The sequence below is a fragment of the Mus caroli genome, unplaced genomic scaffold (assembly GCF_978045245.1).
Source record: "Mus caroli unplaced genomic scaffold, Mus_caroli_1 scaffold_19, whole genome shotgun sequence".
Taxonomy (NCBI): domain Eukaryota; kingdom Metazoa; phylum Chordata; class Mammalia; order Rodentia; family Muridae; genus Mus; species Mus caroli.
Window position 1 is genome coordinate 73843138 of NW_028227274.1, and position 26131 is coordinate 73869268.

The 26131-nt window shown below is 49.0% G+C and overlaps 1 protein-coding gene across 8 annotated transcripts in view; it reads right to left on the reverse strand.

Annotated features, from left to right (window-relative positions):
- Ctif (cap binding complex dependent translation initiation factor) overlaps nt 1-26131 on the reverse strand; it is a 267859-nt gene that overhangs the window by 147208 nt on the left and 94520 nt on the right. The gene's annotated exons all lie outside the window — the stretch shown is intronic.

Genomic DNA, 26131 nt, shown 5'->3' on the forward strand with positions numbered 1-26131 from the left:
CTCAATTTTCCCATCCTATAGCAAGAGCAGCAGGGAAGGGTGGCTGGGGTCCAATAAAACTTTATAAAGCCTGGCAGAAAGTGGAGTTCGGGTCCAGGTCAGGTTCTGCTGGCCCCACTTCTGGGGACCAGCTAGGAAGCTAAGTGCACTCTACAGCAGTTGGGCTTCCCTCTCTGCCCTGCCCCGCTGCCAACTCATTGGTGGCTTCTTACATCTGAGGGGTGCTCAGCACCCCTCACCCCTTTCCCTCTCCTGGTTTCAGAGAAGAGTTAGAGGAAGATAAATCGATTGTCTTTACATTTGCATCCATGAAAAATGGAGTTCAGTGGCTTTAGCCCCTGTTACTCTGTAACAGCCTATGGGGAACTTGAAACCTTGCTGTTGCCCAGGTCCATAAGCAGACTCTGATGCTCTGGATAGGGGGTGCAGCCCAGGCTCTGGAGGTCTGGGGCTCCTAGGTCAATCTAAAGGGTTGCCAAGTCGAGAGTCATAGCCTCAGAGCAAAAGGAAACAGAAGCAGGCAGCAGAGGTTTGTTCTAAGCAAGTCAAGGGTCTTGGCCCTCTCCTCTGTGAGGTAGAGAAAGTGAAGAACAGGTCCTGGGCCTTTGAAACTGTGCCTCCTAGAGCACCATGGGTAAACTGGGGACCAGGCAGATCTCACTATGCTTAGAAAAGTCTACAGATAGACCCTGACATATAGTGAGGTTCCTTAGGAAGGAAAGGGCTCTGTTGATACCTGTTAATCATCTCAGTTAATTATCGAAGAACCTAATATGTAGTATGCCAATCAATCAGCACACACACACATACAAATCACACTTACACACACTCATATAAATCACACTCACACACACATACACATTCACACACACTTACACATGCATTTACACATATACATACACATACTCTCACTCACATTCACTCACACACATCGATCACACTGACACACACACTAACATATACTTACACACATATTCACACACATAGATATACATACTCTCACACATACACTCATGCACACACTGACACAATACAACACACAAAGGGAGACAAGGTAAACATGAGTAAAAAGAAAAAATAGCCCTATCCACATTTTCTAACTGTTTCCACCCTTCTCTCTGTGTTACAATCACTCTGGGATATCACAGTATATGCCAATAAAATCAGAATGTCTAGGGTAGGAAATTGGTACCAATCACCATCAATAATTTTCTGTTATTGATTTTTGAGACAGCATTTCTTTGTGTAGCCCTGGCTGCCCTGGAACTTGCTCTATAAACCAAGCAGGCCTAGACTTCACAGAGATCCGCTGGCCTCTGCCTCCCAAGCGTTGGGATTATAAAGGCGTGTGCCATCTTTGCCTGGCTTCAGATCTTTTTTTGAAAATGCAATTTCAATGTGCAGGAGCATTTGGAGCTCACTGTTACCAGGTCCTGCGGCATAAGATAGTTCACAGGTTGCCAGCAGCAACAGCGTGCCTGGGGGCGGACAGAGATAACAAGTCTAGGGCTTCCCCTCAGTCCTCTGACTGGGGATCTACATGTTTAACCAGACCCACTTGCTTTGTGGATGTGCTCCAGAGTGGGAAATGTGAGGAGGGAGGATAGGTCCTGTGCGCTGAAACAAGCAAAGATTCCAGAATGTTCCATCAGAGTAGTCGGGGAAGCTTTCTTAGAAAAGGGAGACAAGAGACTCTGAAGAGTGGCAGAGTCAGAGGCAGAGAGGTTGTGGCTAGAAGAATTAAGGAAGGCTTCAGAGGCAAGAAAGAACTAGATCTGTGTGTGTGTGTGGTGTATATGTGTATGCATGTGTGTGTGTGTATGCCTGTGTGTAGATGCATGTGTGTATATGTTTGTGTATGGTGTATGTGTGCATGTGTGTGTGTATGGTGTATGTGTGCATGTGTGTGTATATGGTGTATGTGTGTATGTGTGTGTATGCATGTGTGTATGTGTGTGTGTATGGTATATGTGTGTGTGTATATGGTATATGTGTTTGTGTGTATGTATGTGTGTCGAGCATGCACATAAATGTGTGCATGTGTGTGTGGTGTATATGTTTGTGTATGCATGTGTATATGTGTGTGTGTATGGTGTATGTGTGTGTGTCGTGTATGTGTGTTGAGCATGCATGTAAATGTGTGTAACAAGAAATAGGAAAAAGGTTTAACATGGCTTTTATAATGGTAAACATAAGTTAAACTGCATTAAACACACGACAAGTTGAGGTTTTTTTTGTTTGTTTTTGTTTTTGAAAGGCTATGGTGATAGGAATAGAGTTCTGGAGAATTTTGGGCGCTCTGCAAGGGGCAATAAATGGAAGAAGGAAAGGGAAGAAAAAGCTTTCAATCTTATCTGTCTCCCATGCCTGTGGAAGGCCATGGATGCTTCAGAGGTCAGGGAAAGAGGCAGTGGAGGGAAGCTGATGTAAAGGTGTGGGCAGATCAGCACAGTAGGCAGCAAGGAGGTGGACGGCGGGCTCGGCCTTGATCAGGCCTAGAGTTTGCACGGGACTATGTAGGCAGAGGCCTGGCAGGAAGGCGGGCAGACTGGGTTGGTGTGTGTGTAGGGGGTCACAGTGCCACTGAGAGCTCTGGTCTGTATGGTCAGAGGAAGCTCTAAACAACCATGTGCAGTTCTAATAAATGCCTCTGATAATGTCCCCCAGACGTTATCCATGGGAAAATCCAAAGGCGTCAAGCCAACATGTCCCCAAAGGGAAGGAGAGAGGAAGAAGAAACGTGTACACAGCCTTGGGATTGTCTAGCACCAGCAGGCCCTGACACCAGGGCAGCCCTCAGGCTCAGTCCCCTTTGTTTCCAGGCCTCTCTGGAAGTCCAGTTGATTCCCAGTTGAGTTGGAAGTGACGGGAGAACTTTTCCCATATTGCAGAAGGCTGGAAACAATACATCAGAGTGAATGTTACCACGATTGTTTCCACTGAAGTTATTTTGGGGGAGTTGAGGAAGACTGTCTATTCCTAGACATTTCCTTCGCCCGATTCACTTTATAAAAATGCAGAGGGAAGAGGCCCACGTTACCACTAGTGTGTTTGGTCTGCTTGTAAGCACGTGCACAGAGCTGGATGTGAGTGGTTCCCAGGAGACCCCAGGGAGCTGCCCTGAACTCACTGATGCTCACACGGAAGCCCTGAGATTGTACAAGTGTCTGGCTGCTTTCAAAGACTCTCCCAGGCACCTTGCTTGATTCTTATGACAGCTATCAGTGATAGCAGCTTGCAGGAAGATTTTACCATCCCGTTCTCGACACAACAAAACGGAAGTCTAAGTAGTTTGTCAATGAGTCCCAGTTTAGAAGAGACAGGTCAGGGCCGAATTCAACCCTTGGGATCCTAGGGTGGTGTAGACTAGACTAGAGTTGCTTACATGTGTGTTTGCTATGGTTTGTCTTCCGCTGCCAATCCTTGTGCCAGGTACCAGGTTAGGATGTGTTGCAGGTGTAGATGGGGTCTCACAGGAGTCCAGTGTGGCCATTGAGTAGGGTGTAAGAGAGGAAAGATGTGGTCCCCAAAGCTGGACAAGAGAGATGGGGTGGATATGGGATGACATGCACAATGGGAGATTGGTCCTGTGGTGGTGGGTAAGGGAGGGAGGCAAGGCCAAGATGGAACAGATCAGCCAAATGGTTGGGTAAGTGCCCTTTGTAAATCACATGGAGTAGATTGATCAGGACAGGACCCAAACACATACCAGGTGGCCCTGACGATGGCCAGAGATTAGAAGAAGGAGGCAGCAGGAGATAGAGGGTGGACAGCCTATGAATCTTTGAGGATAAGACTATTTAGAGAGCAAGACCAAGGTGGGTAAAGACCTGAGACAGAAATTAAGTGACAAATCAGACCCAGTCCCTGCTCTGACACAGCCTGATTTCTTAAAGGAGACAAATAACAAGTGTCACTCAAAGCTGGGTGTGACTAATCCAAACAAGACAAAAGTCACACACAGTACTGGAATTTTTAGAAGTTTGTATCTTGATCCCTTACTTTTCTATGATGTGAACCCCTTTCTACAGCGGGGATTCAAACCATCCGGTGTCCCTTTCTGTGGAGTTGTCTTCTCTGGCTCTTGTATTCAACCATCCTCCTTCAGGAGAGGGACAGCCTCACCTGTGGGCCAGCCCCCAAGGCTGCTGCCCTTCAGGTGTCCTCAAAGGACCCTGTGGAAGGGAGGGATGCACCGGGTTGACTCACCACACACCAGCCTGACAGAACAATGCTCCTCTTGGTGTTGGCAGGAGGACCACAGAAAGGGACATCTTTTCCTTTCTTGCCAAGTGAATGTTTCTATTTGACCTGGCGAGTATGCTGAAATAATGATCTGGAGGGTACAAAAACCACAATGGGCTTTCCGGGCATTTTTGGTGTGTTTGTAAAACACACCCATGGAATCTTGGTGGGGGAGCTCTCTCTCTCTCTCTCTCTCTCTCTCTCTCTCTCTCTCTCTCCTTCCCTCCCTCCCTCCTTCCCCCTCTGTATGTGTGTGTCATACGAATAGAACAGCAACCATTATCCCTCACACAGGCAGCCTTTGGCCAGCTTAACCACTATGTTATCAGCTGGGTCAGGTAGAATTTATAGGCCGTGGCACAGGGCTTTATCACAAGCTTTTTGCTTCCTATGGACAACTTTCAACTCAGGATCTTGTAATGAATTCCTTCAAGAGAACCTTAGAGTGTTGACTTGTGCACACAATCTGACTTAGGCTTCCATAAAAAGAATATGCTTCTAAGGTGATGACATCATCTGAGGCAGGTGAATGAGGTGAACTGCTGTGGCCAGGCTGAGCGCTCAGGAATTTCAGAATCCTGGCAGCCTCTTTGTCTTGCACATCTCCACTGTGCTAAACTCCTTTGACTTCTGGCTGCCTCTTCAAGTGCGGAGTGACCTCTGATCCACCACAGACTCCAGAAATTGGTCATCTGCTCAGGACTGGGGAGAACGGATTCTCTGGGCTCCGAGTAGCAGCTGTCTGGGCTTCAATTTTTCCAGCTGCAAAAACGAATGGATGGGGTGCCCTAGATCCCATGCCCCAAATATCACATGCTTTCACAGGAGCTGTTGGTTGTTCCCCACAATCTGACATTTAAGGCTCTATTGCTGAAGACACTATTTAGTTATATTGTTAAAGATATGGAAACCGAACCGGTGCCCAACTAGAAGCTTCAGCCGTACTAACTAACGCTCACAGTGCTAGAAGGTACTCTGCACACAGCCAGAGGAGAAAAAGAACAGTCAGTCTTACCCAGCTTTAAACCCTGCATAACATAGTGGCTTGCCCACACAAGCTATCCTGGTGCAATAGTGGCACATATGTTTTGGGGTCAACCATGTCTGTCTGTCTGTCTGTCTGTCTGTCTGACTGTCTGTCTAAAACTAGAATTTTAGAGGCCCATACAATGAAACCCATATCTGATACTGATTCTGCTAAACTGGCCAAGAACCTGAGGCTAGAGAGAGATCATGGGCCCTAGGGGTTAACTTACTACTATCACCCTGTTAAAGAGACATATCAATAAAGTGACTCCTGGTTACAGATTGCTAGACCCATAGATCAATGTTTTTACTCAACCCTCACCAGAGAGGCTTCCTCTTGCAGTAAATGGTAATTAACAGAAGGCCCACAACTGGGCAATGTGCAGAGAGTGAGAGACTGGAGCATCCAGTCCTAAATGGGGTGCCTTCATCAACACCTACCCCACCCCTCCCCCAGCTCCCAATGCTCAGGGATTTTTGCAGAAGAGGAGCTGGAAAGATAGCAAGAGCCAGAGGGGGAACTCTAAGGAAACAGCATCTTCCAGACACAACAGAGCTGATGCACATATGAACTCACAGGACTGTGATGGCATGTGGCATGTGTAAGACCTGCCTGCACCAGTTCAATCCGGACAAATACCCCAGCACCAAGAAGGGGCAGTGGACACAAAGCCACACCCTAACCAAGGATCCTTTGGCAACCTAGGCTTGTTGGGAGAGGGAAAACCAGTTTTCCCAGTGAAATGCTATAGACAGCTCAGCCTTACTTCAGAGCAGGCCCCATTCTCAGGAGTAGCTGCCAACAACAACAACAACAACAACCAAGATTACATATTTTGCTGTGGGTGCTTTTTTTTGTTTTGTTTTATTGTTTTTGGCTTGTTCTTGTTTTATGTTTTGAGAGAGAAGAGAGAGAGAGAGAGAGAGAGTGTGTGTCAGGAGGTAGGGAGGATCAGGGAGGAGTTGGGGGAAGGGAAATAGTATGACTAAAATATAAGTAAAAAACCAACTTTTTAAATAATAAAAAGTTAACCTGGATTTTTTTTTTTTTTTTTAAAGAACAGCATGACACTAGGTGACTCTGAAGGGTCCTTCCCGGTACAGATCTTTATGACCTTGTGACTCCCTCACTCTGAGGGAATAGTGGGTGTTCTGCCTTCTTGGCTGGCAGATATGTTCCATGACAAGGTTTTCCTCCTCAGCCAAACATGCCCTGATCTCCAGATGCAGCTTTCTAGAAAATGAGTTAAGTGGCTTGGATATCCGACTCAAACTTCATCGGCTTAGAAGGGGGACCAGGACACTGCACATCCAAACTTCACACAACCCTGAGAGAGCTGGGGTCTCTGGGCCACAAGCCGAACTCATTGACAACTTCATGCACAGATTGTTAAGAGTATTAATGAAAGAAAACTGTATATTCAGTGTTTCCATATTGACCAGGGACCACACGCCTTTCTTCCCAGCATCCCCAGCGGCACAGCGTGAAGCGCTACAAGAGAGACTTAGAACGGCTCACCGCGCAGGCTGTCGCAACCACAATGCGGAAAAGAAACATTTCTTAAAAGTGTTTTTATGACTGCTTCTTCCATGCTGACCTTCTGTGTGAGCCCTCAGCACATGAGACCTAAGGAGGGGTCCCAGGGAGACCCTGGTTTCAGGTGGGGACTGCCTGTCAGCGGCTTCCGTTAGTATTGCGCTTGGGGCTCATGCACAGGGCGGTACCGCGTTCACCAAGAGCGGTAGCTTGCGGAGGTGACAGCGTGATTTTTTTCCGTCTTTTTTTCTCCCTGCTTTCCTCTCTACGGAACATTTTATGTGCTGAAATCTTTTCAAAGGCACCTACTTGATCACGATCCCTCAGAAATTCTAGAATGAATTATTAAACAGATGTCCTGTGAGCCCCTTTCAACGACCATACATCCAGAATCATAAATGAAATGGTACGCTGTTTGAGAGACATAGTGGAGCAGAGACCCCGGGCCCCAAATCTGTGCGCAGACTAGCTGTGTGGTCTTGGGGACAGCCCTTACTTATTAGAGCCCTGTTTCCTTCTTTAGATGATGTGCTAAGAGTGCTGACGGCCAGACTGTCTTCAGGATACACGTCTAAAAAAATGTCACCTCTTCACTACACGGCAGAGCAACAGCTGCTCCTTCGCCTGGCCACCAGGCTGGGGTAGCCAAGTTCTCCATGTTCTCTGCAGCTCGTCCAGGTACTCAGCCTTGACTTCCTACCCTTAGCCCTTCCTCTCCAATCCATGTAGGCCAACCTAGCCTAACACGTTTCCAGCTCACATACCAACGTCCCAGATGACAACGTTCATAGGACAAACCCTTCCAAGCAACTAGCTGGAAATGAAGTATTTTCAGAAACTAGGGCCATTCCCATAGTCCTTGCCCTTCCGGCTACTTAAGAGTCCTCTGTCAGCACCTCAAGTTCTCAGGTGACCGCCCCCTGAGCACTAGGTTATGATGTGTTATTCCAGGGTAGATCGCCAATCTGACTTAAGGGTGTCCTGGCTCATTTAAACATTTCCAGATGGGAGGAACTCTCAAGTAGGAAGACTAAAGTCATTAGAAGTTCTACACATGTGGTTCTCAGGGCAGCTTGCACTTTAGATGAGGCCTTCTGGGACCAGGCCGCCCATGGGGATGGGTAGGGACCATGTTTCTCAGTGACACCGATGGGGAGAGTCCCAGGTGGCTGTGGAAGAGGCTAGTGATGCCCCCAGGCCTGGGAATCTGAGAGAGTAGCTTTTCCAGGGTGGCGGCACTCTCCTCTTCTTTACAGTTTGCGCACTTCCTCTGGTGATTTCCTGGTTTCAGTATGGAGAGAGCATCAGTTGAGAGCTTCATCCCTTGACAGAGGTGTTTTAGGACTAGAACCCAGCCCTTGGGACTCTCAAGGCGTGCTGCCAGGAGTCTTACTACTAAGGAGGTCAAGTTCAAAGGTAGGTAAGGGATGGCTAGAATCCTAAGAGTACTGTCATTGGGTCCCTAGGTACCTCTATCCTGGCAGTTCTTGGGTTCAGCCTCAACATTTGTAAGGTCATAGCCTAGATCTTCCCAGGGACCACAGACAGATGGTTGATGGCTCTCATTCTGCCTTGTGTGTTGTTCTAGTGATTTGTAAAACTGTTGTGTGCTTGTGTGCATTCCTGTGTGCATGCGTGCATGAGTGCATCTGTGTGTCTCTGTATGTCCATGTGTCCTTTCCTAAAGCTTTTGAAGAACAGGCAAAACAAACAAACAAACAAACCAAACAAACAAACCAAACAAACCCTCCATCTAGCCTTCATCAGGTACATCAGACTGCCCCCTTTATCCTTTAGCCCCGTGACAACATGCCTGGGACTCTAGCCACAGGCCAGTTTTCTTATCTGGATTAAGAAAACAGATCACTTTAACCCCTGACTCTCAGACAATCATCTGCTCCACTTGCCCTTGTTGATCCCTGCTTGTGCCCTCCTGCTCAGACTTCCCTTCCTTGTGCTGTGTATGACTGTGTGTGTTCACATGTGTGGGTGGGTACATGTGTGTCGGGTGTCCTCACACAGTTGTGTGCTTGTGTGGGGAAACCTGAGGTCAACTTCAGATGTTCTTCAGGTGCTATCCACCGTGTTTTCTTGAGACAGGTCTCTTGTGGGCCTGGAACATGCCCAGTAGGTTAAATGGGCTGGCAAGTAAGCCACGAAGATTGGCCTGTCTGGGCTCATCAGATCATCCCACCATACAGGACTGTTTTCTACTGTGGCTCTCTGTGGATAAGCTCAAGTTCTCATGCTTGCAAGTCACCTTGGCTGGCTGACTGAGATATCTCTTTAGAGCCTAATTTCCTTCCTTCCCTTCCTTCTTTTCTTCCTTCCTTCCCTTTCCTTCTTCTTTTCTTCTTTTCTTTCTTCCTTCCTTCTTTCCTTCCCTTCCTCCCTCCCTCCCTCTTTCTTTCTTCCTAAGACAGGGTTTCTTTGGGTAGCCCTGGCTGTCCTGGAACTCACTCTGTAGACCAGGCTGGCCTCAAACTCAGAGATGCACCCATCTCTGCCTCCTGAGTGCTGGGATTAAAGGCGTGCACCACCACCACCCGGCTTAAATTTCTTTCTTGAGCTTCCAACCAAATGAGACTGTATTGAACATGACAGACAGGTTGACTGCGTACATTTCTTTCAATTATGTTCTCTTTTCCCTATCCACTAGCAGAAAAGTTCTAAAATCCACAGAAGCACAGAGAGCAAGAATATTTGTAACAACTTTCAGAGGACAGACTGAATGGAGGAGAAGCTGGAAGAGTGAGGGCAGGTGCTGCCATGCTTCCTGTAGAAGGAGTACTGACTGACACCCTGGCAGAACCTGGACACCTCTGTTGCCTGAGACGTGAAGGCACCTGGCACCAGAAAAGGCAGGGTTCACAGGCTGGGTTTGTGGGAGCCGGGGCTCATGAGCTGGGTTTGTTGGGGGGACAGGGTTCATGTGCTGAGTTTGTAGGGGTGGTGTTCATGGGCTGGGTGTGTGGGGTGTGTAGTAGAGTAGATACAAATTTTAAGATGACTGAATATGGAACCCTAAACTCCCCTCCACACGCCACCCAGGCAATTCAGTCTTTACTTCAGGGGGACTTGAAGGATACGAAAGAGGAGAAGCAAAGCCACATCGGCCCTGACAGTATAATCAATTCATATCCAGTCTTGGTTTCTAAAACCCATCCAGTAAAGAGTCCTCCAGCTCTGTGAATAGAAGTAGCTTCTAGGACTGGGGCAGAGAAGGCATGAGATAGGATGGGTCAGCCTCCTGTGCAGAGAAGGAAGGAAGGAATACAAAGACAAATGACGACATTTCAGAAACACACGGCAGCCAGCTTGAAGAGGCTCCCACTATTGGGGACAACTTGTGCTTCAAAACAAATAATGAATTATAATCCCCCAAATTAAAAAAAAAAAAAAAGCAGAGCCAACATAGATGAATAGATAAATGAGAGGGGCAGGTGTTGCCTACGGTAGAAAATCAGTTAATAAAATCAAAGCAGGAAAATCATTTGCTAGCCAGCATGACGTTTTTTAGGTACAAATCATTCATTCGTTCGTTCATTCATTCATTCATTCATTGGGTAAAAGTACTATCAGAAACAGTGTATCTACACAGATTCAAATTCATTCATTCATTCATTCATTGGGTAAAAGTACTATCAGAAACAGTGTATCTACACAGATTCAAATAGCTCCTTACTTACTTAATTACAAAGGGGAAAATGTTACTCCACAGTGCCAAGTCCTGGGAGTCACTGCCTTGGCCAGGTGCTCAGTGTCACTTCCTGCAATCCCTGTGCTTCCTGGCTGATGTACCAAGAAGGCGAAGGTACCTCTTCCGTGGCATTCATTTAAAGTGTGTGCGGGTTTGATCATGGAGAATCACAGGTCAAGCCCAAAGCGATGAGCGTTCTAGGAAGTAACTAGGAAGTAACTAGGAAGTAACTAGGCTGTGCACTGCAAAATGGCGAGGTCGCGGAAGAAAGGTCGAGGGAAGAGATATGCTTTGGGTAGGTTTTTTTTTTTTTTTGAGACAGGGTTTCTCTGTGTAGCCCTGGCTGTCCTGGCACTCACTTTGTAGACCAGGCTGGCCTCGAACTCAGAAATCCGCCTGTCTCTGCCTCCCGAGTGCTGGGATTAAAGGCGTGCGCCACCACGCCCGGCGGGTAGTTTTTGATAACGAAAAGTCAAATATGATATTGGGTTCTAAACCAAAAGCAAAGCAAAACCAAACAAACAAAAGATAAAAAAAACCCAACTCCTCTAAAAAAAATACCATAAAAACTTCATCTATAAGGGGCATGAATGGGTTAACTGGCAAAATTCAAATACGATCTATAGATTAATATCTAGTCTGTCGATGCTCACCTCCTGAATTGGACCATTAGGCTGTGGTTAGGTAGCAAACACAGAAGTGGATGCTCACAGTCAGCTATTGGATGGATCACAGGGCCCCCAACGGAGGAGCTAGAGAAAGTACCCAAGGAGCTAAAGGGATCTGCAATCCTATAGGTGGAACAACAATATGAACTAACCAGTATCCCCCCCCCCCTCCCGGAGCTCATGTCTCTAGCTGCATATGAATCAGAAGATGGCCTAGTCGGCCATCAGTGGAAAGAGAGACCCATTGGTCGTGCAAACTTTATATGCCTCAGTACAGGGGAACGCCAGGGCCAAGAAGTGGGAGTGGGTGGGTGGGGGAGTGGGTGGGGGACTTTTGGGATAGCATTGGAAATGTAAATGAAATAAATACCCAATTAAAAAAAAAGAAGTTAAACTTAAAAAAAAAAGGATATTTAAGAACACAGAGGGGAGGTGGCTCTGACCCACCACACATCCTCCAGTGATCCTCCTTACCACAGCGATGGAGCCAGTTGACCGTGATTTAAACCATGAGGTAAAATAAATCTTTGCTTTTAAAAAGTTGATTTATGAGGTATTTCTGTTATAGTGATAGAAAACTAACACACATACCTTTTAGAGTTATTTAACTTTTATAAAACCATGTAGCATGTTGGAAATAGAACTAGATGGCTGTAACTCTTTGGGTCATATACTGTAGAGCAGTGGTTCTCAGGCTTCCTAATGCTGTGGCCCTTTAATCCAGTTCCTCATGTTGTGGTGACCCCAACGATAAAACTATTTTCATTGCTACCTCATAACTGTATTCTTTTTACTGTTATAAATTGTAATATAAATATCTGTGTTTTCAGATGGCCTTAGGTGACATCTGTGAAAAGGTTTGGATTCCCCAAAGGGGTCGAGACCCACAGGTTGGGAACCACAGCCTCAGAGGCTGAAGTGTGGCCATCAAGTTCTTCCTTCCTTCTTTAGAATCTACCCACTACGCTGAGGTGGGAAGAACTACCAGTCAGAGCCACAGAACGTGGATGTAGCTCTCGAAGTCACTTAATTTGATGATATACTTTAGCAGTGAGGCACAATTGCTGCTAGGCCACCTGATCAGTCAGTGCCACATGGGTGGCAGAAAGCTGGTCTATGCTCTACTGACTGCTCAATATAGAGCTTATGACAACAGCTCTGGGGGTCCTGGAGCAATGGGGACCTGGTGAGCATCTAGCACAGAATCCTCAGAGCAGGAGGCCTGCTGCAGGACCGTTCTTATCTCAGTGGATGAGGCGGCTGCCATTTTCCTTTTACCAGATCCCACCAGGCTGGTGGACCTCTGGGAATTGCAGCAGAATGGCACATCAGATCCTCCATCGGTGACAGAAACATATGTCCGGGTTTGTGGGAACCGGGCAGCACCATTTGCGCTACACAGAGCTGTCTTCTAAGCTTTTTTTAGAGCCAAAAGGGAAAACCTTTGTCTTTGAAGAACACACAACTGTATAAAATGCTTTTATCATCTGACAAGTCCTTCCTTCAGAAGTCCTCAGCTATGGACAGTGTGTGTGTGTGTGTGTGTGTGTGTGTGTGTGGTTGTGCACACATGTACGCATGACAAACTGGACCCAGAAGCACGATGGAGCCTATATAGGAAGAATGAGGTGGGGCGGGGATGGAGGAGACAGGAAATGAATATCTGTAGTAAGTCCCTTTCTGCTCACCAAGTGAGACCACAGAGTCTCAGAGGGCAAGGCCGGGCAGTTTCAGTTCCAGCCACTTGATTTCTGCAGTGAGCTCAGGGCCTCTTTAATGGCAATTCCTGATGGCTTCCTTTGGAGACAGAAGTTTGTTTGCTGGTTTATTCCCGGATTGGCTTTTGTTTGCCACTCAGTGTGTGAAGGCAGGACTTTCTGCTGACAGGCGATGAGTTTGGGAACAGCTTCTTCCACTGTCGGTGGCCATCCAGTGGACACGGAAGACGGTTCATTTGCATATATGAAGCATGAGCAGAAGGAAGGGACTCCCCAGAACAGCTACATGGTTTCCCTCCATGTATAGACCAACTGCCACCAACTCTCCACCCAGCTGCTGCTCGCACGGCTGAGATGAGTTTCAACTGAACCAACAATAAGGAGCCTCCCGGAAGTCCTGGTCTCTAGTGGCTCTGCCAGGGCTTTAAGGCTTAGGAGTCATTTGGAACATAACCAATAACAGAACATTGGGGGGCTGGGTCCTCCCTGCGTCCCCTAACCCTTCACAATTCTCCATCCCAGGTCATCAAATACAGCAGGATTCTTTGTCCTTCATTTAAGGAAATTGATGATGGAGAAGAAGAAGAAGAAGAAGAAGAAGGAGAAGGAGAAGGAGAAGAAGAAGAAGAAGAAGAAGAAGAAGAAGAAGAAGAAGAAGAAGAAGAAGAAGAAGAAGAAGAAGAAAAGAAAGACCCCACAAACACAAAACAAACAAAAACAACCAAGCAATCAAAATCTTAGCCACTGATGGAGGGAGACAGGGTTAGGTTATAGCAACCACTTAGTAAATTATCAGCAAGTTATTAAGAGCCGTTGCTACAGGGCACATATTTATAATCCAGCAAGTTGAAGCAGCAATATGAACACTTCGAGACCAACCTGGGCTACATATACCCAAATCCTGTCTCAACCCTGCACACCCCACCCCACCCCACCCCCACCAAACAAACCCACATTTGCTGTTTTGCTTTTTGGTTCTGATGGTACAAGTACGAGGGCTGGGGATATAGTAATAGGGTGTAGCATGCCTAATGTGTGAGAAGTCCTGGGTTCTAACGCCAGCATCTATGAGGGTCCCCCGGGAAGTCTGTTCACTTGGAGAGAAGAGAAACCAGGAGTTAGGAATCTGTACTTCTGGTAAATTTCCAGGGGAATTCTGATGCTGATGAAGGAGAACCCCACTTTGAGAACCTGAGGCAGAGTTGAGGAAAGTGTGTGTTCAGCTAGAGGCTGGCAGCACATTAGGGTAATGTGTACATCCCAGTGATGAGGAAGGGGCAACCCTGTTTGCTCTATACATGCATGAAGTGTGCTCTAACTCTCTGGGTCAGCCAGAAGAGGTCCCATCCACAGGCCTCATCCTGCTGGCAGCCCGTGGCAAAGCACAGGAACATCCTAGCCATCCGAATATGCTTGATCCGGCCCCATGCTTCCCAGCTCAGGTGACCACACCATCACACACACTGCTTGAGCTCTCCTGGACTTGACACCACCAGCCCCCAACTGGCTGGGCAGGCTTTAGAGGCCTGGGATTGTGCAGCGGCTCACAATGGAAGGAAGAGGGTGTAGGAGGGAGGTCCCTGCGCTGACCCTGGTATTGTTCTTGGGCCAGAAGAAGGCTTCCTCCACCCAGCTACTGCAACACCAGAAAAAAGCGAGACATCAAGCCAGTGAGAGTCTGCGAGTCCCGGGGGGGGGGGGGGGCGCCTGCTGGTGCTGGCCTGGGAGCTGGGGCCCATTCACAAATGCCTGCCTGCTGAAGAGCACGTAGCCCTGTCCGCCCCCACCGCCGCTCCTGGAGACAGAAGCCTGGGTAAATGAAAACAACCAGCTTCTCCGCCTTCAAACCTAAGGCTGCCAGGAAGGAGACCAGAAGCAGGCCCCTGGCTCATAAGGGAATAATGGATGCCTCACGCTCTCAAAACACCTTCCCCTTCCCCAGCTTCAGGGCTCCTTCCGTTGGCGGGTCTCAGACGTGAGAGCAGACTGGCATGCAACCTAGCTTACCCAAACTGGCCCAAGCCACCAGTAGCATCCACCAGAAAGTGGTTCGCGCATGCATTCGTGCGTGCGTGCGTGCGTGCGTGCGTGTCTAGCTCTTGCAAACTGCCATAAGGTGAGTAGTGAGGCCACAGGGGATGGTGAGATTAACCCACCCACCATGGGCTATAGATGCTCTCCTAGCAGAGACTAGTGTACCAGTGGCTAGAAGACACACTGCCTCTGTGCCCCATAGGTAAGGCCTAGTGGGCCAACTCATGGTTTGCTCTCAGCACTGAGTGCTTGGCACTTCTGCTGGCCACCTCTTACCAAGCCCTACCCACCCTCCAGCAGGGCAGCACAGGGAAGGGCAGGTGTTCTTATCATACATAACATTAGCCCTGAAGCAGATAGTGTTTAGCCTGGCCTCCCTTAGGCCTGTGACTCTACTTCTCACAAAAGCTCTCTAGACCATGCTGGCTTTGTGATCATCCCCTCATGACTGATAGAACCTTCTGGAATTCAGCAAAGGATTATGGGCATGGCTCAAAGCAGGGCATGGAGCAGATAGCCTTTCCAGTGGTGGCAAGATCTGTCATTCACAGTTCCTAACCCTGACCTGACCTGAATGGCCAACCTGGTAGCTGCTGGGAGCTGTGTATGATGGTAGAAATTCCCAGTGACTTCTTCTAGGAGGTCTCAACAGAGTCCAGTCCATGGCTTCCCAAAGCCTTCTTTCATCTCACTCAAGAACATCTGAGCCCCACGCGGTCCTGACCCTTCACCAACTGATCCTGATGCTCGTGGAACCACCTCCGGAAGGCCCCGCCCCTACTCTCCACAGCCTCCTTTCTCTACCATTACCGGCCAACTTCACCTTGATGCCATGTCCTTTTCTTCCTGACACCCCCCCACACACACACACACAACCAAGGCCAAGTTCAAGGCTTCCCTCCTCTGGGAAGCACAAACACACGAGGAGTCATGAAACATGAGACACACTCAAAACTGGCCTAGCATCTAGTCCTTAGGAGGCCCAGGGAGGCTCCCAGGGCGGATGTGGTCTGACTTATTCAGGATGGCTTCCAAAAAGAGAGGGAAGCTTTGGGAAGGAGTGACAGTCAGTGGGGTGTGGGGGAGATATGGGTGCCTTGGGAAAAGTTCCCAGCCCCTTTAGTGAGCTGACGGCAGGCATTCTTGTAGAACTTAGTCTGAGGGAGCCACAGAAATCCAGGAGAACCTCTGTCTCCAGCTACTCCAAGACATCCAAGAATGGCTCCTCCCCTGTCAAGCCAACCCTGTGTGTGTTCACTCTGATCAGAACTGGGCCTGTTAAAGAAGCATTTTGCAAAGGCAACTTACAAATGCCCATCCATCTCTGTGCGGCTCCCACCTTGGACTCCAGCCTAATTTCCCAATGCCAGACACAGGTATATGATCCTCACCGTGCAGCTGAAGAAACGGAGGCCCTGACAGGATCATTTTAGAAGAGGTGCGTGACACTCCGTGGTGGGGGAGTGCCTTGGCTTTCTTCCCATTGATGTTCCAGGCAACCTCCTTCTCTACAGGACTGGATAGAAAATACTGTAGGTCTGGCGTCAACAGGGCGGTGACCTGGCTCTACAGCTCTACAAGGACCAATGCTGTCACAGCCAATGAACAAACAGAAAGCAGAGGCTATAGGGCAATAAAACTTGCAAAACAACAACAAAAGGGCAAGACTTAGTGTGTGGACTAAAGGTTGCCAGGCCCTGGCCTTACTGTGGGTCATATAAGGACGGTGGGCTCCTTGGTCCCCTAGAAGCCAGCCCTACCCACTTCTGATCAGAGTGCCACCTTGGATCCTGGCTCCCTGTATTCTGCTTCTCATGGGAGTGTGAAGGGAAGGACCCGTGAGAACCTGTTCAGGCTCTGCCAGTTGCCTCTTCCCAAGGGCCCTTCCTGGTTGTCAGCACCAGAAGTCTTCGACTCCCAAGTAGTCTGTCGTTTCTATAAAAGACTCACAAGTGGTGAAAATAACAATAGGCGCGACTCACTAGCATGGTGCTCTCAGTTCCCCATGGGCCCTGCTACCTTGGGCCTCAGACAGGAAGCCAAGAATTGGTCTCCTTTATTTTTATCCTGTTTTTTTGGTCCTAATTGAGGAGACTCTGAGGGAAGGGTGGGATGGAGAGGCGAGGGGGCTCTCATAGGTAGGTACTCGTCTTCAGTCAGCAGGGAGGGAGAGCTCTGGAAACCTGTCTGATGTTTGACCCTTCCTTAAAACTGTTATAGGTGTTTTCCTCCTATTTCTCCCACCCGTGTCCATGCGGATCACCTTCAGAAGTAGAGAAAAAAGACGGCCATGTCCTCTGTGCCAATCAAGGAATGGCACTCACTTCTAACTTGCACATCCTTTGCTGCCTAGATCAAGAAAACTGGTTTGCAGAACTGCTGCCTCTTACGTTAACAAATGGGCCAGGCTGTGACGATCCTAAGGTAAGACCATAAAATGATCATGGAGCGAACCTGTCACTAGGTGGCTTTGAGAACTCAGGGACAGGACATACAGGCTCTATTCATGGCACCTATGAGGTAGAGATAAATGTCCTGGACCAAGGTACAGAGTGAGTGTGAGACCCTGGGGACAAGAGCAATCTGGGGCTCATTCACATCCAACCGTGAGCCCCCTGGCTGTGTTCACGTGCAGCTAACAACTAGTGGGTAAATGGAGAGAAACATACAGTCAATAGAGCATGTGTGTGGCAGACACCAAGAGGAAGGATAAAGAGGGAGAGGCAGGCAGCCCAGGGATGACATAGCTCAAAAGGCCTTACTGAGAAGGGGACACCTGACCAGAAGACAGCTGCAAAAATGAACTCAGTCAGAAGTACCTCCTCAGCTGTAAATAGGACGTCTTCATCAAACCCCTCCCTTCAAGGATCAGGGGAACTATGCAGAAGGAAGACTGTAAGAGCCAAGCAAACGGTGTCTTCCAGACACAACAGGGCTATTGCACATGAGAACTCACAGAGACTGTGACAGAATACATAGGACCTGCCCAGGTTCAAACTAGACAAAACCCCCAGCAATTGACACCTCCACAAGAGCAAAAATCCATTTTCTCCAACTGAGTCTCACTGGGTCTATCAGCCACACTCCAGGGCAGGCTGTATGCCCAGGAGCGGCTGGCCAACACAAAACAGACTCCATGTTTTTTTTGAACTTTTTTTCTTTTGGAGAGAGAGAGAGAGAGAGAGAGAGAGAGAGAGAGAGAGAGAAATGAATATGAAGTTGAGCAAAGAGGGTTAAGAATAGGATCAAAATATATTGTATGAAAAAGATTAAAGCCAATAAATTAAAAAAAAATTAAAGAGGCAGGTATCTTCCAGAAAGCGCTTGGTGCATGTTAGCAAGTGTTAGTCATTGCGACACACCCCTCAGTGGTCTCTCACTGCGGCGTGGGGTGGGGTGGGGGTGGGGACACTAGAGAATGCCACGCACCACCTACAGGGAAGGTACCCAGGCCCTGCATTTGAACCCAGTCCATCAAAGGTATCCAGTCAGTTCTTGTGCACAGAATGAAAGAAGTCAGACCGCTTCTCCCACAGGGCTGTGAGGTGACCAGAAGCAGCATTGCTTGGGGCTGGGGGTGGGGGGCGGGGCTGGGGGTGGGGGGCGGGGCTGGGGTGTTCACGTGACTTCTGTGCCTAGGCATTTGGGCTATTTTCCTAATCCTGTGCTATGAGTTCACAGATCCCGGAAGTTTCCAGAAGACTTGGCAAGAGCGACAACACAGCCCTAGGGAATGACTGTCACTCTTTCCCATCTGGATGGCTGAAGAGTTGGCCACAGCCACTCCGGCCGCAAATACCTATCAGAGGCAGGGCAGAGGGTTCCACTGTTATCACACGGTAACAGTGCCACCTGCTGGAGGACAGAGGCAGCTCCTGCCCCAGCACCAGTTTTTACTTTGCCAAGTATTAGATGAATCAGGGGAACCCTTGCTTATCATTTTATGAGTGGATGATTTTCATTTTGACATTACCTTTGCCCCCCAGGTTCCCAGGGGGTGAGGTGAGTGTATAACCCCCACCCAGTCTTCATCTGATGCGAGGTGGGGGACAAATCTGTGTGCTTAACCCTGATTACTATTCTCTACTGTGTCTTCTGCCTCCTCTTGTTCTTTTGTGTGGAAAATAAATGCTTCAGACACATTCTCCTGAGGTCAAAAGGCTACTTACTGTCCCTTGGGCTTTCTGGGGTCCACTACAGGGAGTGTCTTGGGCACATCCATGAGGCAAGACATTCCATTTGACTTAGTTATTCAGGCCGTTCAGTAAGAGCCTGGCCCAGTTTCCCAAATCCAGCTCAGCCACTGAGATCAGAGCCAACTAATAATTATTGACAGGCACAGAACTTAGTTTACAAATGTCCTAGCCGAGAAGCAAAACGAAGAAGTAAGGTGTACTGTCACTCCCGTTGCCAAACAAATCACAGATGGCATTGCCGTCACCTGGTGAAGAATCCAAGGGACAGGGGCAAAGCATATCCCTAGCTGGGCACAGTGGCACGTGACTATAGATCCCAGCACACTGGAGGCAGGAGGTGAGCTAGTGTAAGTTTGAAGTCAGCTTGGGCTACACAGTGAGATTTGTCTCCAAAACAAAACACCAAAACACCAACAACAAACCAAAAACCCTAAAAAAAAAAAAACAAAAACCACCACAACAACAACACACACACACACACACACACACACTTGTATAGGAAAAACTTAGGCAAGGCATCAGATGCATCAACTAACACAGTCTTTCTAGAGTTTTACAGAAGGCACAAAAGGCATCAGAGAAGCGAGCATGGGGGAGGGGAGGGGAGGGGCACTCCGTTAGGACTTCAAGGCTCCTCTCTGTGCCCTGGAAATGTGAAGGAGACCCTGGGGGCTGATTAGAGATCAGAAGGATGGCATGTCAGCTTGGTACCTCTCTATGATAGCTGCTAAGCCGGCTGAGGTGGGGTGGGATGGGGCAGAGACTCACAGCAATGAAGGGAAAAGGCTCCTGAAGCCACTACACCTGGGGGTGATAACGCCCAGGCTGGGACTTCCTTTAGCAATGGGATGGAGGTGAGGCCAGGGGTGTGCAAGAGGAGCAGGCCTCATTCCTTCCCTGAATTTGAACTTGGAGGGCTCAGATCCTGGATTCCGGAGCCTCATCAGTCCTTGTCCTTCCAAGGAGAGAGGCTGATGTTTTTCCAACTTCTCGAACTCACATCAATGCTGCATTCCCTGCATGCTTAGGCACCCGGGGAAGGCGGTCCTCTTGCCTGTGTTACTGTCCTCCTGGGGATAGCAGCCATGTGTTCTGAGGATTCCTGGTGATCTTAGCATAGCATGTTTGGTCCTGAGGGGTGTGTTTTTTACTTCTCTTCTCTCCTCTGAGATCTGAGGAGGACCATTTTGGGACAATCTGATCACCAGGCATTGATATGGAGGAGAGAGATTTTAGAGACATCTTTGACTACTGGGGACCAGGGCTTCTCACTCAGCTAGACAAGGAGACAGCAGGGTTGCACATTGACACCCTCTAGTGGCAGAATAATGCATCGACACCCTCTAGTGGCAGAGTGATGCATCAACACCCTCTAGTGGCAGAATGGTACACTGACACCCTCTAGTGGCAGAGTGATGCATCAACACCCTTTAGTGGCAGAATGGTACACTGACACTCTCTAGTGGCAGAGTGGTGCATCGACACCCTCTAGTGGCAGCATGCAGCCCTCCATGATGGTAACTGAACATCCACTGCACTGAAAATGGCAGGCAGACCATGCCATTCAGTTCATAATGCAGTGCCACAGTAGCACATCAAAGTCCCCCAGGACCCCAACATTCGCCCAGCCATGTGGGTCCAGGCTCTGCCTTGCCCTATGGTTTCACCACCCAGAATGGACTGAACCCTGAGTCCATGTTGCCTCCTGATGCTCTGCTTGACCAGAGGTCCTAGAGAGCAATGGCAGGCATGAACCACACAGAGCAGCAGGTGCTAGTGGGTGCTGTAAAGCCTGCCTTGGGCTTTCACCCAGCCCAGTGTCTGGCTCTTCTTCCCCTGCAGCCGCCACAGGGAGACGGACCGTGGTGACTCTTACATCACCAGCTAAGGTGGCTCAGTAGGTGAAATGCTTGCCTCACAAATGGGAGGACCTGAATTTGACACACACACACCCCAGAAGCCACGTTAGATGAAACCCCAGCTTTGAGGAGAGAGACATGAGGATTCCCAGGACTCACTGGCCAGCCAGTCTAGCTGTCATGCTCCAAGCTTATGAGAGACCCTGTCCCAAAGGAGGCAGAAGGAGTACCTGAGGAATGACACCTGAGGTGGTCCTCTGGCCTCCACAGAAAACACACACACACATACACACATACACACACACACACGGGGAAGGACAAAGCCAAACCTCACCTACATTGGCCCTTACTAAATGCTATTTGTGGGTGGGGAGGCTTTCTTATAGCTGGGATTCCTAGAGATGCAAGTGTGATCTCTGGACATGGACACCTGCTTACTCCAAGGCCACAGGTATCTCTGAGGGCCTAGGCTCCCAGGCCTCAATAGCCCCAGCAATGGGAATTTCTATGGTTGGCACTAAGAGGGATTGTCCCTAGGGTCCACTGCTTGCTGAAAATACACCCAGGTAGGACTGCCAAGGGTAGGGTCCTGGGCTTTGTCTACAGAGGCTAGACCAGGAGGACCACTGACACATCTGATCTCCAACTGAGGACACACACCCTGCCACCCCTCCCCACCCCGCCCCAGTGCTCCCAGTAAACTGCCACAGTCATTAAGCCCGGGGCCACTGGGGTCCTCTGCTCAGAGCTGGAGCCCCAAGGCTTTGGAAAGTACAGCAGCTTAGGAAGGAAGGTGGCGCCTGTAGGGAGAGGACACAGACTTTCACCCTTAGGGACTGTGACCTGGGCAAGGTGCCAGCGTCTGTTTGGCACTTACAGCTCTAACGACAGGGCATTCGGTCTGTTACTCCTGTTGCTTCCTTGAAGGGACCGTGCCCTTCCTGAGGAACAAATGCTATTCTCTCTAAAAGGCTGGCTCAGAGAACCTGCCCTAGAAGGTTAGTTGAGTGAGGGAAGGAGAGAGGATGATCGGTGGAGGTGCCTGTGCACACTGAGCAGCACTGCCTACCCCTTGCCCCACCATTGCTTTACAGTTGAGTGTAGTCATGTGACTAACTCTGTCCTGGCAATTCTTCTGGGACCAAATATTTAAGACCCAGGGCATGAACCCCTTTCTCTATCTCTGCCAGGGCTACCTAGATACCAGGTGGCAAAACTACATACAGAGTCTAACTGGATCCCTGAATCCCCAAGGAGGCAACTCGGGGACATTTAGATCCCTCAGCACAATATTCGTGTCTGTGTGAGCAGCCACCGAGATTTGAAGGGTTAATACTAGGTTGTGGCCTATAAAATCCTAACACAGGAGATGATAGAAAGACCTTCAAGTCATAGCCCAGAAACCACACCCAAAAGAGCATCAGCAGGAAGTGAGAGAGGATGCTCTTAGCTGGGGGCAGTGTGGAGGGGTGTGGGGGTGAAGGGAATGGGCTCGACGACAGAACAGATAAAACTCCCATGATTTGTAACCCCAGATAGCCACAGTCGTGGCTCTAGAAAGGCATTCTTCAATGACATTCTCTCAAGAAGGACTGCGGTTGTATTATGAAGGTGTGCATGGCCTGAGCGTGGGTTATGAAGGACAATATAGTTACAGCTCCTACCCCACGCCCCGCAGTGTCTGACTTGCGAATGAGAAGGAACACTGGGGCAGGAACCATCCTGCAGGGGTGAGAGGAGGTCTGAGGGACTGGGAGGGTGGACTTGCCCTGTGTCTCAGAGAGGGTTTCACAGGGGAGGTGACCTCAGCAAGGCAAGGCCTATAAGGTAGAGCAAGCACAAACTGGATGCCAGGCAGAGGGAAAGCAAAGAGAAATGAAGGATCAAGGCAAATGGGGACAGGGCCCAGCTGCACTGCAGGGAGGGTAGACTGAGCCCAGGACAGAGGCTGGGGAGGTAAGCTGGGTCAAGAGACTGGACAGTAACTTGGGCCTCTATGGGAAGAGGAGCTGTTGGGGAAGAGAGCTAGAGGGACGTTAGCGTCTGTCTTCTCTTGAGGAGGAAGGTGGGTAGGAAATGAGCTCAGGCTAACTCCCTTTATCTACTTCTTGGCTCTAGACAAGAGGGAAGGGAGCTCGTGGATTTCTAGTGGTGTTCATTTATCTCAACACCTGCCAAGAGATTCCAAGAGCAGCTTGGGGTCCCTAAGCTGGAGAGGGGTTCCCGTCTTTACTTGAGCACAGTGCCTTCTGGGTAAATTTGGAAGTGACAGTGTGTTGATGGTCACTGCGTACAACTCTCCAGTCATTGGCTCTCAGTGACTGAGGCTAGGAGTCCCAGACATCCTGCATGGCCTCATGTGACTCCAGGCTGGGAAGCCCTACATACACCAATGCCACGGCCTGCGTAGCTGGCACTAGGGAGCCCCAACAGACAACTTGTGCAGGCACCTTTAGCTGTGCAGTGCTTTGAGGGATGTAACAAACTCTCAGAACAGCCATTCCCTACAGAGCTGCTTCTCTGGGACCTGGAACTCTCGTCTCTCAGAGAGCAGAGTCAGCATCAGTCTAGGGAGACCTACAGGCAATGCAGATCCCCCATGCAGTGGCTTAGTCACGTTGGTCAGAATCAGCTGGGACCTGAGGTTTCTGACTGTGTTGTATGTAGGAATTTCCTGTAGTGTTTTAAAAATCATGGATTCCTCTGTATGGTCCTGCAGCTGAGCAGGCCTTCCCATGATGCAGCAGGCTCAGTCTGTGCAGCCAGCACTTGGCATACGGGAGAGCAATGCTGACCTCCTTCTGGGATGAGGCTGTGAAGGGAAGACACTTCTGTTCTCTCACCAAGACATCCTCTTCCTTACACGCTTCTTGCGGTTGTTTTGGAAAAAGAATTTACTTGCTTGTTTGTGCGTGTGCATGTGTGTGTGTGTATGTGTGTACGTGTGTTATGTACGCATGTATATGATGTTGTGTGGGGGGGTGCTCAAGCAACAGAACATGTGTGCTTCTCTCCTTTCACCTTTGTGTGAGTTTCAGGGGTTGAACTCTTGCGTGGCAGGCTTGTTCACCCAGCGAGCCACTTCACTAGCTCCTTCCTTGCTTGACTCTGATGTATTGGCAACTATGACCTGTAAGCCAAGCGTGGTGGCACACACTCAGAAGGATCACTGTGAATTTGAAGCCACCTGGGCTACACGGAAAGACTCTACCAAAACAAACGAACAAACCAGGCTGGAATGGTTCTAGCCATAGGTAAGTGGGGAAGGACATTAACCATCAGCCACAAGTTACGTCTCACGCTAAAACACGTGAGAGATGTAAGGGCAGAAGAGATAGATCCGGGGTAACTTCTAATAAAGAGAAAACACACCAGAGGGGATTAACACGCTTAAACATCACAGGAAAAGATGAGTGAGCGTGAGGACATGACAGCAGAAGTTACTCCAGATAAAGAAAGAGGGGGAAAGACCTTTAAAAAAATGAGCAGACTTCAGCCAAGTCCTGGGGAACGAGAAGTGGGGCCTGCAGGCATTTGAAAGCACAGACTGGGGACCAGGAGGATACACACTGAACAGATTCCAAATGTGCAGGCTGGGGAGTGGCTGGTTATAAAATGCCTGTGTGAGAGCCAGAGGGTCAGAGTTCAAACTCCAGAATCTGTGTTAAAGCTGGGCGTGGCTCTGCATGGTCCCGCCTGGGGGAGGTAGAAATGGGAGGTGACCTGGGGCTTGCAGATGAGCCGGTTTAGTTGAGGCTAGTCCAGGCTGGTCTATAGGCTGGCTGGTTTGTTTGTTTGTTTGTTTGTTTGTGTTTATCAGTTTGACAAAAGCTCAGGCCGTCTGGGGGAAAAGGATCCTCAAGGAAGGAACTCCCTCCATCCGACTGACCTGTGAGCAAGTCTGAAGGAGCATTCTCTTCACTGATGACTGATGTGGGAAGGCCCAGCCCATTGTGGGTGGTGGCATCCCTGCAGCAGGCTGAGCAAGTTATGAGGAGCCAGCCAGTAAGCAACTCTCCTCCATGGCTTTTGCTTCAGTTCAAGATTCCAGGTTCCTGCTTCAACTTCCTTCATAATAGAATTGTTAACTGAAATAAGCTTTCCTTCCCAAGTTGCATTTGGTCATGATGTTTATCACAGCAATAGAAAGCCAACTTGGACAGTCAGTCTCCAAGAATAAAGGAGATGGCAACTGAGGGAAACCCTTTTTGTCATCTCTCTGTATACATACACATAGGGACACACACATCACACACACATCACATACACATCACATACACATCATACACATTGCATACACACATCACACACACACCACATACACACATCACATACATACAGCACACACACATCTCACACACACATCACATACACACACAGCACACACACACACATCACACACACACATTTCAAAATATGGCAAACACAGAAACTCCAGATTTAAGAAACTCAGTAAATCCAGGGAGAGATTGGGGAAAGAGACCCTGCCAGCCCACCCTCACTCAAGTGCTGGGGCCACACTGTGGACTCCTCAGCCTCTTGCAGTGACAGGCTCAAGGCAGGGCAGAGGGGAGAGAGGATGAAAAAACAGGATGAGATGGGAAAGTGTGTGAATGAAGGTAAAACAGAGAAGAGATTCTGGAGTGAGATGAGCCCCACTTTCCAGTCCTTTCCCTGGGGACCATGGCTCTAAGTGCCATCTCTGGAACAGCTAGGTCCCTACCGTCTCCTCTGAAGTCTCGAGTTATTGGCATCTCTAGACCTGAGTTCACTCAGCTCTGCTGAGCGAGCCCTCCTTATCTCAGAGCTCGGACCCATTCTGGGAAAGGGACGCACAGTCAAGGACAGAGTCAGCAATCACAGCAGGTGCCAGAGCTGGCAAGACAAACTCATTTTTCAAAAGTCACACTAGACACTCTATAGATCTTCCACCCATGTGAGTGTGCTATAGAATGCTCACCTGCTGTGGTGTCAGGCCAAGGGAAAAACTTCCAAGCTAGGGTAGCGGCCAGCCCAAGTCCCCTTCATTCAAGAGACAGGTCCTTGAATGTCCTTATTGTATTACCAAGGTAGGTTGTCACAAACAGCATCAGTGAGACAGCTGGTCTCTGGTGAGTCCCCATTCTACCCACCTGTTCCTATGGCCCA